General features: G+C 43.1%; 1 pseudogene across 1 annotated transcript in view; it reads left to right on the top strand.

The window, feature by feature from the left end:
• LOC308073297 (von Willebrand factor A domain-containing protein 8-like) overlaps positions 1-4447 on the top strand; it is a 5031-nt pseudogene extending 584 nt beyond the window's left edge. Inside the window, exons 2-4 of the transcript XR_013935018.1 lie at positions 1042-1140; positions 1373-1611; positions 2722-4447. The product of XR_013935018.1 is annotated as a von Willebrand factor A domain-containing protein 8-like (transcript). The remainder of the gene's footprint in view (positions 1-1041; positions 1141-1372; positions 1612-2721) is intronic.
• The last annotated feature ends 10622 nt before the right edge of the window (positions 4448-15069 follow it).

The raw sequence follows: 15069 nt of genomic DNA, 5'->3' as shown, positions 1-15069 counted from the left end.
CTTGGCGGCTAATGTGAAATAGAAAGACTCACTTGTGCACGCCACAGGGAGATGCACGCATTTCATACGCTTTCAACCACGCCAGTCATAACTGCCCTTATCAGAAATAACTCACAGAATCTGAGCCCTGGGAGTGAGCTGAGCACAGTGCATGCCAGCCTTGTCTGATCTGCTCTCATGTAAGTCACCTCTGACCAGACGGTCTACAGGAAGCATGTGCTATACCGTACATGTTTGAAAGGGTTAATATACTGTACCAGTGGTTCTCAAACATTTTCAAGTCTAGGCCCAACAAAAGGATATTTATTTGGCCATGAACCCCTATCTGAAAATATGTTGTGCCAGGGACCTTCATATGTGAGGATTTGTCTTGTTCATACAGTATGTGAACATTTCCAAATGATAGATTTCCAAATATGTCACGATGTTTCAAAATGTTATGCAAAATCAATCTACAATCTCATAAAGCATTGCATTGTGATGCTTTTAGATAGAAGTATTGGGGTTACCCGGACCCTACATTGAGAATTACTGCTGTAACACAGTAAAATACCCCATTTGTATCTCTGAGAGAGGGTAGTGCTAGATTAATTCTGAAATGGTATTTATGACATGTTTACCGATAGCCTGACACTCAGTCTGAACTTTCATTTAGTTTCACTCCATTATTCAGTCTGAAAGCCCCCTCAGTGCAGCCGTTTTCTGAGATGCGTGGCCAAAGTGGGACTCTTTGGTGATTGGTTCATACTGGATTATCCCGATCCCGATTGGGTCTTTTAGATTTGCAAAACGAGAAAACCCCGCATTCTACAGCGTCACCAGACCCTGAATGCGAGGCTAGCGATTTCAGGGGCTGGAGCCAGGCTAGTTTACCGATGCTCTGTTCTGTATTTTGTGTTTTGAGTGCAATAAATGCTAAATGCTTTGTTAGTTCATTTTCCCCAGCATTTGTGTCTCTCTATCTCTCATCTATATTATTTTGTATCACGTCTCTCTTTGTTCTCTTCGGTAAATGATCCATTCTTCCTTCCTCCTGTGAAGTATGACATCATGGGTCACTCAGGGGATGGCTATGACATCGAGCTGGTCAGAGCGGACAAGAGCCCCAAGAACGACAAGCAGAGACTCAAGGTCCTCAAGGTATGTTTTAACAATTCAATGATTTGAATTATCGATATGCCCCAAATACAGAGATAAGATATCCAAATTCTCCCACGTTGGTGCGGTCTGCTGTGTGCCGTACTGACATCATAGACTGGCTTTGTCCCTCTTTCACCCGCGCAATAACCTGGGTAGTGGGTAAACCCGCTAGAATGAAATATAATAACAGTATACTGTATATCTCTCCCTCCCTCCTCCTCCCTCTTTACAGAACATGCACGCCCACTCTCAGTTCTGCATGAGCGGCGACTTCACCCTGGAGGGCACGGACGCGAGCATCAAGGAGCTGGCGCGGGAGGAGGCGGACGAGCGCTTCGTGGTGGTGCTGAGCGACGCCAACCTGGAGCGCTACGGCATCCGGCCCGAGCGCTTTGCCCGCGTGCTTACCTCCGACCCCCAGGTCAACGCCTTCGCCATCTTCATCGGCTCCCTGGGTGACCAGGCCGAGAGGTAAGCATCATGGGATCGTGGGGGGGGTGGAGGGTGCTGTGTACCAGCAGAACCATGAACACATTTGAACTGGTGACCACCTTTAAGTCAACACGCATGGCGGCTCTGCTGGCCTTTGTAGTCTAATCCTTGTTTAAATCCTGGCCTTTGTGGGCCGGACAAAGACGGATAAGTGCCCTCTTAAATGAACTCCTCCTACATTTTGCCATCCTGCCTCGAGCCCCTGAGTCCCTGAACCTTCTATACTGTAGGCCTGTAACTCTTGGCTCGGGGCCAGGGCTGTGTTGTGGCTTGTGGCTTTCGCGTGGCCTTTGAAAAGCTAGCAGCTGTATGGTTACAATATACTCATCATAGCCTCAGGACTTCTAAAATGACTGAGGCCTCCTCATGCCCACAGCCAACCTGTCTTCACAGCACTAGCTTTTTTTTTGTGTGCGTTATGTTTAGTGGAACGGATTCACTGTTGCATGTTTGTTACAGTGCTTATTATGTTCTTAACACCAACCAATGGACAAGAATATTTCAACAAAAAAGCACCCAGCTTTAAAAAAAAGATTTTTCAATGATCAGATACAGAAGGCCCAACAGAGGCCATGATCGACTCTTCAAACACGCATGCTCATATTGCACAGTGTTATGTATAGTACAGTATATATCTTAAATACATTGTGTTTTCTCCTGTATGTTGTATGCCACATCAAACATGTTGCGAAATATTGAAAGCATTTATTTCATAGCTTATGTTTTATGTTAGTTTAGACTTTTATATCAGCTCCATAGTGCTGCTAACTAAAACAAAGATGCCTGGAAAACGCATCTGTTTCGACCTAAGTTGTTCCTGCTGCCTGAAAGACAGACAGAAGGAAAGAAAGGGAAAGTCTTTCGCCCTCTGAAAGCTCCTTGGTGAGCTTCTATTTAACCACAGAGGCTTGGATATAAATTAACCACAAATGTGAAGCAGCTCTACTAGTGGCGCTGCTCACTGGTCACCCACCCTGCCGTCTCCTTTGGACTTTCCACTTAATAGACACACACAGTCTGGTAAGGACTTAATAAAGATCAGTCATTTTCTCTTTAACGTCACGCCTCTTTCCCCCCCTTCATTTTCAGACTGCAAAAGACCTTACCCGCGGGGCGATCCTTTGTTGCCATGGAGATACCAAGCAGATCCCTCAAATATTGCAGCAGATCTTCACTTCCACTATGCTGTCCAACGCTTGAGACACGCGTACGCGTGCGTGCGCGCGCGCGCGCACACACACACACACACACACACACACACACACACACACACACACACACACACACACACACACACACACACACACACACACACACACACACACACACACACACACACGTTATCTGGCATGGACTTAAGAACTTCAAAAACAAATTTTATCTGGCTCATGCACTGGTTACTTATCACAATGTGTCCTTAACCTACATTTGATATCAGCATCATAGGAGAACCATTATCAGGCCGGTAGGCCAGGTAGAGGTGAAGTGGGTACAAAACACTGTTGTATGTTCTAAACGCCAGTGTACAGACCTGGAGGAGCTGACCAGGTACATGTTATCTCGCAAATATGTAGCTACCGTGACCACTGAGCCAGATTAAACGTTCCCTGTGTTATGAACATAATACAGCAAAAATGTTGTATGTTCATTTAAAGGTGCTGTAAGTGATATGTTTTAAAACAAAACTTTTTTTGTGAAAGGTTAAAGCTCTATTAGATATCAGATAGTAATCATTGCTATAGAGTGTTAGTTCAGTAACAGGGGTCTCCCCGTCTCTCCAGCTCTATTATAAACGCAAAATGCATTTTCAGGTAGGTTGCCAATTTCATCCAATCAGGAGACAGAATCCATTTATAATCTTCAATGTTATAGTATTCCAGTTCCAATTTTGTCTGCTCATTTCTTTAGTGTATAAATGTGTACACTCTCAAATTGATAAATTAACCCAGCCTTTTACTGTATTATTATTTTACGTATTATTAAATGGAGACAGGGTTTTACGGTAAACCTGTGATCTTTTATGGCCGGAGCTTTGATCTGAGACGTCGTGGGGAGATCAAATACGCGGGGACCTGACCTGCCCTGGCCTTGTTGTCATTGTAATTGTGTTTTACGGTGCCCTGACGCAAGCGCACGTCATCTGAGACGATTTGTGTCTTGGGTCATGAACTTGGAAGAAAAGGTCTAGCTGTTTTTGGACTTCCTGTCTCGTTTGTCCTCTGAAATAGAAACGTGCACATACGCACGCACACACACACACACACACACACACACACACACACACACACACACACACACACACACACACACACACACACACACACACACACACACACACACACACACACACACACACACACACACACATATACACAGACAGGACGGACGACACTTGCGCGCCACCTGACAGACACTTAGAAGGGGCGAGCGGCGCTAACTTGGCTCCTGTGGAATGTTGGGACTGCGACCGGGGGAATTTCCCACCTGACTGCACACGCTCTTTAAAGACAGCCGCTGTTGCACAAGCTCCCACCCCCCATGTGTTTGTCGGCATGTCTCTGTCTTTGCGTGTGCGTGTGTGTGTGTGTGTGTGTGTGTGTGTGTGTGTGTGTGTGTGTGTGTGTGTGTGTGTGTGTGTGTGTGTGTGTGTGTGTGTGTATGTTCCCTTCTACAGTATGTCAACAAGCACCGCCCTTTTCCTTCCTGCCTGGTGAACCTTGCAATGCCCTGTGCTCCTCCTGGTCTTTCAAGGTATCTGGGGTCTCATTTCTACTGTAGGACTCCTGTCTCTCTCTTTCTCTCTCTCTCTCTCTCCCTCTGTGTGTGTGTGTGTGTGTGTGTGTGTGTGTGTGTGTGTGTGTGTGTGTGTGTGCCTCGTGTGTGTGTACATAAATAGACATTAATGTAATATATGATATGATACTGTACACTGAGATGCACCCATGCCCGGGCCAAGCGGTGCCCACGTGCCAAATGGCACCATATCAGTTTCAACGCCGGTCACGTCACATTCACAGTAGCGTTAACGGCTCATTTAACCGGGCTGATAGAATCGATAACAAGCCCTATCTAGTAGCCACATCTCCCTCCCTATCTGCCTCCCATAATGGAGAGATGCCCTCATTTTCATTCTAACCCACTTTGATACCCCCCACCCCCTACCTCTGGTTCTAATGACACTGGTACTGTTATGTGTGTGTGAGTGGCCTTTAAGTGTCTTCATACACAGTAAAATACTTACATATTTGTGTTTGGAATCTCATGTTTATGTACAGTACAGAAGCATATACCTAGGTTTGTGCATTGAGGGATATGTAAAAACAAAAGACTGCTATTTCTGTTATAACAGCATCATCTTTCATCCCGAACCATTGCTGCTGTATTTTATTCTGTACTTATTCTGTGTTCTTTATAACTGTACATTATTCCACGGAATTACTTTTAGATTGGATTCAAATAAATTATATATGTATGTATGTAATATGTAAAAACCTTTTAATAAATCATCATAACATTATCGTTATTCTGCTGTGATCACTGTTCTGTATGATATTTCTTTGTTTTGTTCTCATATTATTACTCTCAAGTCTTATTTATTTATATTGTAATGTTTAAATGTAGGACTAATTGTAATGTGGTCTTTTCAAAGCGTGAGGGACTACCATGTGGCTGGTCTTCTATGTGTGTGTGTGTATACTCAGTCAAATCGACAAGCTCGCAACGCATTGTAGCATGATGCGTTGTGAGCTTGTAGATCGGCTATTTTCGGCACGTGGCACTGCCACGCAACTGGGTATAACTCAAGCTTAACATGTTGTCATTCTGTCAGGTGCTATATTGTTATGGAGAGGAGTGGTTCACCCTTAATTCCAAGAACCAGAGGGGCTTCTTGGAACAAGAGAACGTTCTCTCAGCTTCTCTCTCATTTCCTCCTCTGTGGTCAGTTTTTCCATGCTCTATAACTGGCCTCCCCCTCCGACCCCAAGACCCCCCCCCTCTCTTACTCTCTCTCACTCGCATGCACACTTAAGTTACTCGTGCAATTTCTTGCTCTTAGTGAAAGTCAAACTGAGTCAATTCAAAGTGATTCTTTTTTTATATATATATAATAAAAAATGTATTGAATTCTTAATTTTTCACTGAAAAATATGAGACATAAATGTATTCAAATAAAGTTGGACAAACTGGAATGGTATAAATTAAAGGCACACAATACAAACAAAACTAACAAACAAAAAAAAAGGAAAGGAAAGCAGCACACATACAATGACCATGAAACTATAGATACACATACAGTCATACATTCATAAAAAAAATACTCAAAACACATGGGCACATCAGAAGGCAAATTGTAAGAGTACAACCATGCAGGGCTTTCCAATCCAATGAATCACTTCCTTTATAAATCAGAGTAGATAAATCCTTGGGCAAGTAATCTATCAGCGGCTGCCATATATTCATAAAGTTGTTTTCCCTATCTTTTAATTTGGCACTGAGTCTTTCCATTCTCTATACCATTGAGTCACTGATGGAGGTTTTTCATGAATACGCGTCACTTGCTGGCAGCCCTAAGCCCTAATAGAAACTGCCCAGGATCGTTACAGATCTTAGACTTCATAATTGAACTAAATTATTTTGCCACACAAGACCAGAACCTGGAAATCTTGGGACATTCCTAGAAACAGTGGTATATAGGTACCAACTGCATTTTTGCATTAAATACACATTAGGGAAGCGCTTATCTTTTAAACATTCATTGTCAGGTCTTTTAGGTCTGCAGCTCATCCGGTGTTCAAGTTCAAGTTCAGGCAATAGCCTATAAGGTAATGTAGTATAAGGTACTGTACATACAGTAAGAGCAAAACATATTTTTGTTTGGCTCCTCTGACATTGTAGCAGCATAGTCACAGTGATAAGCAACAATTAATATGATAGGAAAAAATGCTGTAAAAGTGATTGACAGTCAATTGTCTTTGGCATAATTCATCACACAGGCTTGGGGGTTTTGGTGGGTCTTGCAGTATATTTGAATTCAAAGCAATATCTCCCCTTCAAGCCCTTTCTCCTCCAGTCAGAGACAGAGACGTTACTGTGTTGGTAATTACATGTCTTTCCTGCTTCCTGCACTACGTTGCTCTATTGACACACTGTTTATCACCCTGAGATTACAATGACAAATTGACTCTTAAAATGACTTACTCACACATATGCACACAGCCATAATGCACACCTGGTCTGGCTGTTTAAAACCCCTCACTTGATTACATTTGAGCGATAAGACGTCTAGACGGGTATAGACGTTTTGTGAGTCAGTTACAGTATCTAGGGGTGTGAGTGTGTGTGCATGCATGCATGCGATTGTGTGAGTGTGTGTGACTCAGTAAAGTTTGAGCTTTGTTTGTGTTTTGAGTGAATGGAAATTCCAGCTACTGTTCCGCAAGTCAGACAAATAATTGAGCGTTTGATCAAAGTACTTTTCAAACCCCTGGCTGCTGCGGGGAGATTGAGTTGGCCGAGACATCCATAGCACACACACACAGTACGTGGACACACCACTAGACACACACAAAGACATACAGGCACATGCTGAGAGTGACCTATGTGTTTGCTAGGCCTGACATGTGGCACTATTGATCCCTACGGCACCAGAGGGCCACAACAGCAAGTGATGAATTGGTCGCAGTGATTGATCGGTGGTCATTGTGCCAAACCCAATCGGGTGGGACAGGATGTTTGTCTAAACAGTATGACAATGGTTTGTCTGTTCACATGGATCTAACTGGATGATTGATAAGGCTGTTGTTGACTGTGACTGTATACTGCGAAATGTGCACCCACAGTGTAAACATTGGGCTGGGTGCAGTGTAGGACCCTGGTGTTCATGGTGTACAAGCGTAATTATTCACATAGCGATAGTCAATATATGTGAAAATTCCTCAAAGCATGTGTGTTACATGTGTGATTTTATGAGCTCATTTCCCTGTGTGTGTGTGTGTGTGTGTGTGTGTGTGTGTGTGTGTGTGTGTGTGTGTGTGTGTGTGCGTGTGTGCGTGTGTGTGGTGTGTGTGTGTGTGTGTGTGCTCGTGTGTGTGTGTGCTCGTGTGTGCGCATGTGTTTTCCCCATGGTAATGAGCGATAATGGAAGCTAGGGGTACAGGAAGCTCGTAAGGAGAAGGAAGTTATGATGTCAGACACGCACCAAGCTACAGTACAAGAACTCTCAGGGGAAAACCTGCCGGCAATAAACAAGGGCTTTATTTTGCCTCCACAGTTCCGTCTATCTGAGAGTAAAAAAAACACACGCACACACTCTCACACAGGACTTTCTCTGCCCTGTGGTGGTAGGGAGACAGCCGGCAGCAGTCCCTGTGCTTTATGGCTGATTCATTAGTTGGTAATAACAGCCCCGACTCAATAGTCCCCACTAACCACCACCTACTGTGTGTGTGTGTGTGTGTGTGTGTGTGTGTGTGTGTGTGTGTGTGTGTGTGTGTGTGTGTGTGTGTGTGTGTGTGTGTGTGTGTGTGTGTGTGTGTGTGTGTGTGTGTGTGTGTGTGTGTGTGTGTGTGTGTGTGTGTGTGTGTGTGTGTGTGTGTGTGTGTGTGTGCGTGCGTGCGTGCGTGCGTGCGTGCGTGCGTGCGTGCGTGCGTGCGTGCGTGCGTGTGTGTGTGTGTGTGTGTGTGTGAGCGAGCGAGTCTGTCTGTGTCTTAGTGAATACTGCCTAGTATTTGTTAACCACTTAGATTAATAACTATTTCAAAACTAGCCAATCTACAAGCTCACAACACATCACATTGCTAGCTGGTAGTAGCTATTTTCACGAGAGATTGGCCTTTTTAGCGTAATGTGATGGAGGACTGGTACAGTAGACTGTACCAGTCTTAAACCCACTTGGTTGACGTTCTTTTCTGTTTTAGCTCTAACTTAAATATCTGTGTGTGTGTGTGTGTGCCTGCCTGAACTATCGCAATGCTGTGTTTCCTTTGTAAACTTTTCATTTACATTTACATTTTTTATTTTTGAATTAAAAACGCTTCAGCTGTAATTTAAGTAATTGTAACAAATGTAAAAAAAGAAAGAAAAATAATTATTTAATGCACCTGACAGCATTTTGCCCCATCTTCTCTCATGATGGGTCTCTGCCAATGAGCCTTGCGTGTGTCCTTGCCTTCACACATCCTCTTTGCTTAAAAGTAACGGTTTGTATGTAACTTTGTGGCAGTTCATTGAAACTTTGTAGTTTCAGTTTAACCCTCTGGCGTCTGGCATTTTGTTTTGAAAAAAAAAAGTTTATTATGGGAGGTATGGCCGAATTTGCAGGATAAGACGGCACATTGTTATGTATGTGTTCTCATTATTTGTGTATTATTCATCTTGATGCCTTTAATGGGGATATAAATAGTCTATGGTTTTCTCTGGTGTGTAGAAGGGGGTGCACTGCCTAAAAGGTTTGGTAACCACTGCCTTAAGAAATGCACACAGACACACATACACGCACGCACTCTAAACACCTGACACCTGCCCCTGTCAAACCCTAATTGAGATAGACATTTTATCACGAAGAGAGGCTTATGAGACCTACTGCTGACAGACACACAGACAGACAGACAGACGGAGCACCTGACAGACGGACATGCTGATATGTAGATAGACAGACAGACAGACAGACAGACTAATGATGAGAAACAAGCCACTGTAAAGAGCAGATTAGAATAACCTATTTCAGCACATCATTGATGGCTTGATGACACAAGTATCACTTATGAATCTATGTACTGTGCAGCATAACCCTACTGTAGGCCTTGTCCTGCTCGCATTCAACATTGACTGTACTGTACTTTATGTAAATTATATATATATGTATATATATATATATGTATTTATTTTTTGTTTGCAGTGCTTGCCTGTTCTCTCTTTCCATCTGCTCTGTCACTTTCTCTCTCTCCATACACTCTTGTTCTCTCTTTCAGTGCTCGCTCCCCTCTCCCTCCTCCCTCTCTCTCTCCCCCTCCCCCTCTCTCTCCCCCCTCCCTCTCACTTGCTGTCTCTGAGCCAGCCGCAGTTAAAGTTTCAACCGATTAACATATATGGCACCCAATGGAAAAGTCATTTAGTCAACTGAAACCATGTGGCTGGTTATTGAGTAACTCAGGTAAGCTTAGTCGGGACAAGCTGGAACATTCCTAATGAGGAATGGACAAACACAAATGGCTATGTGTGATTTTAAGAGTGTGTGCGTGTGCATGTGAGCATTTGGGCATTAGTCCATGTACCAGTGATGTGTTTTCATCCTTACGTGTGTGTGTGTGTGTGTGTGTGTGTGTGTGTGTGTGTGTGTGTGTGTGTGTGTGTGTGTGTGTGTGTGTGTGTGTGTGTGTGTGTGTGTGTGTGTGTGTGTGTGTGTGTGTGTGTGTGTGTGTGTGTGTGTGTGTGTGTGTGTGTGTGTGTGTGTGTGTGTCTGCATGCACACACTTGCACATCCACTTGTGTCAGTGATATATGTGGATTTATAATCCACATATTGTGTGTGTGTGTGTGTCTGTGTGTGTCTGTGTGTCTGTGTCTGTTTCTGTGTCTGTGTGCGCGCACTTGCATCTGTGTCATATTAGGCCAATGAAACCTGAGAGACAGCAATGGGAAGCCTCTGTGTAGCTCGGGTGTTGGCAGGTCCAGTCTCCTGTGGTGTCACTCGACTCAGCACTCGCTCTACAACTCGCCACTCACAGCTTAGTCACAGTCACCCCGTCTGGCCTCCACCCCAACCCCCCCCCCCCTCTCCCTCTGTCTCTACCATCACATCAGTCCCATTCACCATCACACGCCGTCTATGGAAAGAGACATCGGGGTGGATGAACGCTCCATTACTAATGGAGAAGTCGTACCGCGCTGCAATGTCTCTTACGTCATGGTGCAGGATGTGGTTTGGGTCTTGTGAGGCTGTGGTCAGCTCTCACTTTGAGATTAGGATAATGCTGTTGTCCTTGGCTACTGGTAAACACTATTGTGTTTATGTGATTGGTATTTTTTTAGTTGTTAGTTACAAAATACAGTTTGTATGTAACCTAGAGACAATATCTGAAATTATGATATTTCTGGAAATGTTTTTTTTTTTGTTTTGTTTTCCTCTTGAGATTGAAAATAATTCGACATAGATCGATGTGGAATAAATTAAATGAAAGTGTTATACTTTACCACTTAAATCTTATATACTTAGTTGACCGGGATCCCCCAGGCCTACTTGGTCTGCTCCTTTTTTCCCTCAACACCAAATCTTTGCCAGAAATAGCAAATCTGTAACGCGTTGTGACTTGTGAGCTATTAGAACGTCTTTGTTCGCCAAATGCTCGCACCACAACAGGGATCCTAGGGTTCATTTGGTTAAACCAAAGCATTGGACACATAACAATGCTGTCTAGTACAAGATGCAATTCCAAGTTAATCTTTATTACGGGGCCAGAGCTCTCAGCTCTGGACCTGTTTTAATGTTCCCCTCTTTTTTCTTCTCCCACTTTTGGCATACGCTTTTTACGAAACTTGGCCATATGGTAGATGGTCATGAAAAACTATCAAGAAATAATTCTCACAATCTTTCGTCAAAAGGTGGCGCTATAGCAAAATGCCAACTTTGAACAGGTACAACTCATGCCCTGTTTGACCTACAGCCATGAAACTTCAATATACATATGCGTCTACTCATGATCAACAACTTTCACACTCTGACTTTTGACCTCTGACCTTTAGATCTCCCACCATTTTGAATAATATGAAAAACAGTTAAAACCTATCTCCTCCTGGGATTTTTTAGTAATCTGCACGAAACGTTTTACACATGAACTTTGAACCTATGCCGAAAAACTGATGCAAAAGATTTTCCATAAGTGAAAAAATGAAGCTTTAATGAGCCAATGAATATTGCAGTTTTATGACAATTATTCATCTGCCCCTAACACATACATGCAGACTCACATTTCTTTGAAACTTTGCGGTAATGTTGAGGGTCATTCCAAATATCACTGAAACCAATCTTACTCCAATTGGTCAAAGGGGGGCGCTATAGCGATTTTTTTTAAATGCAAACTTTAAACAGGCAAAAGTCATGCCTCGTTTGGCCGACAGCCATTAAACCTGCTTACACATGTGCCTTGACTCATGAGGAACACATGTATCACGTTAACCAGTAAGCTCCGCCCTTAGATTGTCTGCAATTTTGAGCAGTTTGAAAAACACTTAAACCCAGGATTTTTCAGCTATTTGCGTGAAACTGTATCATCTGTGTGATCTCCTTTTTCACAGGTTCTTGTCTGTTGGTCCAATGGCTTCTCCCTTAAGCGAGTGCCTCACGACCGCAAGGTTGCCGGTTCAAGCCTCACTTGATGCAGACTCATTTAAGTTGAATTGCAAAAAACATGACTGTATCAATGAATACATATGCAAACGGTAAAGATAACATGAAATGCTTATTTGAGAGTATGTTTTTTCAATGTATGACGTACTTCATTGTGAAAATATCCGATCTACAATCTCACAACTTTTCAGATAGCAACGTTTTGTGAGCTTGTAGATCGGCTGCTTTCACTGGTTTCGGTTTCGAGGAGACATACAATTTCTCTATTGGTAAATGGTTTGTGAACGAGTGATCTTAGTGTTAGTGAAACAGGGGCTTGGTTCATGACAGAAGGCAAAAGTGTATGATCTTCAACAGACAACTTCAGCCTGGATGAAGCTATAGCACTACTTGTAGTGTCTCATTCTGTGAGTCCGAAGGTTGAGAGTTTGATTCCTGTCAATGGCAATAGGTTGAGCTGTCTGTTTCTCTCACTCTGTCTGTCTATCTGGCTCTGTCTGTAGGTGGGTCATTCCACTTTTCAATTGCATCGCACAAAACATGACTGCATCAAATAATGCATGTGCAATTTTTTAAGACATTACAATCTAATATTTAATTCAGACACTGTGAAACCACATGTTGCTTTTCACTTGGCAGGATGTAAAATGTCATCTCTCTCTCTCTCTCTCTCTCTCTCTCTCTCTCTCTCTCTCTCTCTCTCTCTCTCTCTCTCTCTCTCTCTCTCTCTCTCTCTCTCTCTCTCTCTCTCTCTCTCTCTCTCTCTCTCTCTCTCTCTCTCTCTCTCTCTCTCTCTCTCTCTCTCTCTCTCATTCACCAGGTCAGGTCTGTTGGTCCAATGGCTTCTCGCTTAAGTGTGTGCCTTAGAACCTCAAGGTTGCCAGTTCAAGCCCCACTGGATGCAGACTTCATTTAAGTTGCATTGCACACAACATGATTGTGTCAATTAATGCAAGTGCAATTGTTAAAGATAACCTGAAATGCTTATTTGAGAGTATGTCTTTTCAATGTATGACATAGTTCATTCTGAAAATAGCCGATCTACAATCTCAAAACTTTTCAGATAGCAACGTGTTTCTGAGCTTGTAGATCGGCTGCTTTCACTGGTTCACTTTTATCTTCAACAGACAACCTCAGCCTGTACAAAGCTATAGCACTATAGGTAGTGTTGCAGCTTGTCAATCCGAAGGTTCAGGGTTCGATTCCTGTTAATGGCAATAGGTTGAGATGTCAATTCCCGCTTCCATCTCTCTTCAATCTATTATGTTTCCAAGTCTCTCTCTCTCTCTTCAATCTATTCCGTTTCCATGTCTCTCTCGCTCTCTCCCTCTCTCCCTTCAATCTATTCCGTTTCCATGTCTCTCTCTCTCTTCAATCTATTCCGTTTCCATCTCTCTCTCTCTCTTCAATCTATTCCGTTTCCATCTCTCTCTCTCTCTCTCTCTCTCTCTCTCTCTCTCTCTCTCTCTCTCTCTCTCTCTCTCTCTCTCTCTCTCTCTCCTCTCTCTCTCTCTCTCACCAGGTCAGGTCTGTTGGTCCAATGGCTTCTCGCTTAAGTGTGTGCCTTAGAACCTCAAGGTTGCCAGTTCAAGCCCCACTTGATGCAGACTTCATTTAAGTTGCATTGCACACAACATGATTGTGTCAATTAATGCAAGTGCAATTGTTAAAGATAACCTGAAATGCTTATTTGAGAGTATGTCTTTTCAATGTATGACATAGTTCATTCTGAAAATAGCCGATCTACAATCTCAAAACTTTTCAGATAGCAACGTGTTTCTGAGCTTGTAGATCGGCTGCTTTCACTGGTTCACTTTTATCTTCAACAGACAACCTCAGCCTGTACAAAGCTATAGCACTATAGGTAGTGTTGCAGCTTGTCAATCCGAAGGTTCAGGGTTCGATTCCTGTTAATGGCAATAGGTTGAGATGTCAATTCCGCTTCCATCTCTCTTCAATCTATTATGTTTCCAAGTCTCTCTCTCTCTCTTCAATCTATTCCGTTTCCATGTCTCTCTCGCTCTCTCCCTCTCTCCTTCAATCTATTCCGTTTCCATGTCTCTCTCTCTCTTCAATCTATTCCGTTTCCATGTCTCTCTCTCTCTTCAATCTATTCCGTTTCCATCTCTCTCTCTCTCTCTCTCTCTCTCTCTCTCTCTCTCTCTCTCTCTCTCTCTCTCTCTCTCTCTCTCTCTCTCATATTCACCAGGTCAGGTCTGTTGGTCCAATGGCTTCTCGCTTAAGTGTGTGCCTTAGAACCTCAAGGTTGCCAGTTCAAGCCCCACTTGATGCAGACTTCATTTAAGTTGCATTGCACACAACATGATTGTGTCAATTAATGCAAGTGCAATTGTTAAAGATAACCTGAAATGCTTATTTGAGAGTATGTCTTTTCAATGTATGACATAGTTCATTCTGAAAATAGCCGATCTACAATCTCAAAACTTTTCAGATAGCAACGTGTTTCTGAGCTTGTAGATCGGCTGCTTTCACTGGTTCACTTTTATCTTCAACAGACAACCTCAGCTGTACAAAGCTATAGCACTATAGGTAGTGTTGCAGCTTGTCAATCCGAAGGTTCAGGGTTCGATTCCTGTTAATGGCAATAGGTTGAGATGTCAATTCCGCTTCCATCTCTCTTCAATCTATTATGTTTCCAAGTCTCTCTCTCTCTCTTCAATCTATTCCGTTTCCATGTCTCCCTCTCTCTTCAATCTATTCCGTTTCCATCTCTCTCTCTCTCTCTCTCTCTCTCTCTCTCTCTCTCTCTCTTCAATCTATTCCGTTTCCATGTCTCTTTCTCTCTCTCTCTCTCTCTCTCTCTTCAATCTATTCCATTTCCATGTCTGTCTCTCTCTCTCTCTCTCTCTCTCTCTCTCTCTCTCTCTCTCTCTCTCTCTTCAATCTATTCCGTTTCCATGTCTCTTTCTCTCTCTCTCTCTTCAATCTATTCCGTTTCCATGTCTCTCTCTCTCTTCAATCTATTCCGTTTCCATGTCTCTCTCTCACTCTTTCTCTTCAATCTATTCCGTTTCTCTCTCTCTCTCTTTCTCTTCAATCTATTCCGTCTCTCTCTCTCTCTCTCTTCAATC

The sequence above is a fragment of the Gymnoscopelus braueri genome (genome assembly GCF_963280865.1).
Source record: "Gymnoscopelus braueri genome assembly, chromosome: 18".
NCBI classification, from domain to species: Eukaryota; Metazoa; Chordata; class Actinopteri; order Myctophiformes; family Myctophidae; genus Gymnoscopelus; species Gymnoscopelus braueri.
This window is presented reverse-complemented; position numbering and strand designations above follow the sequence as displayed.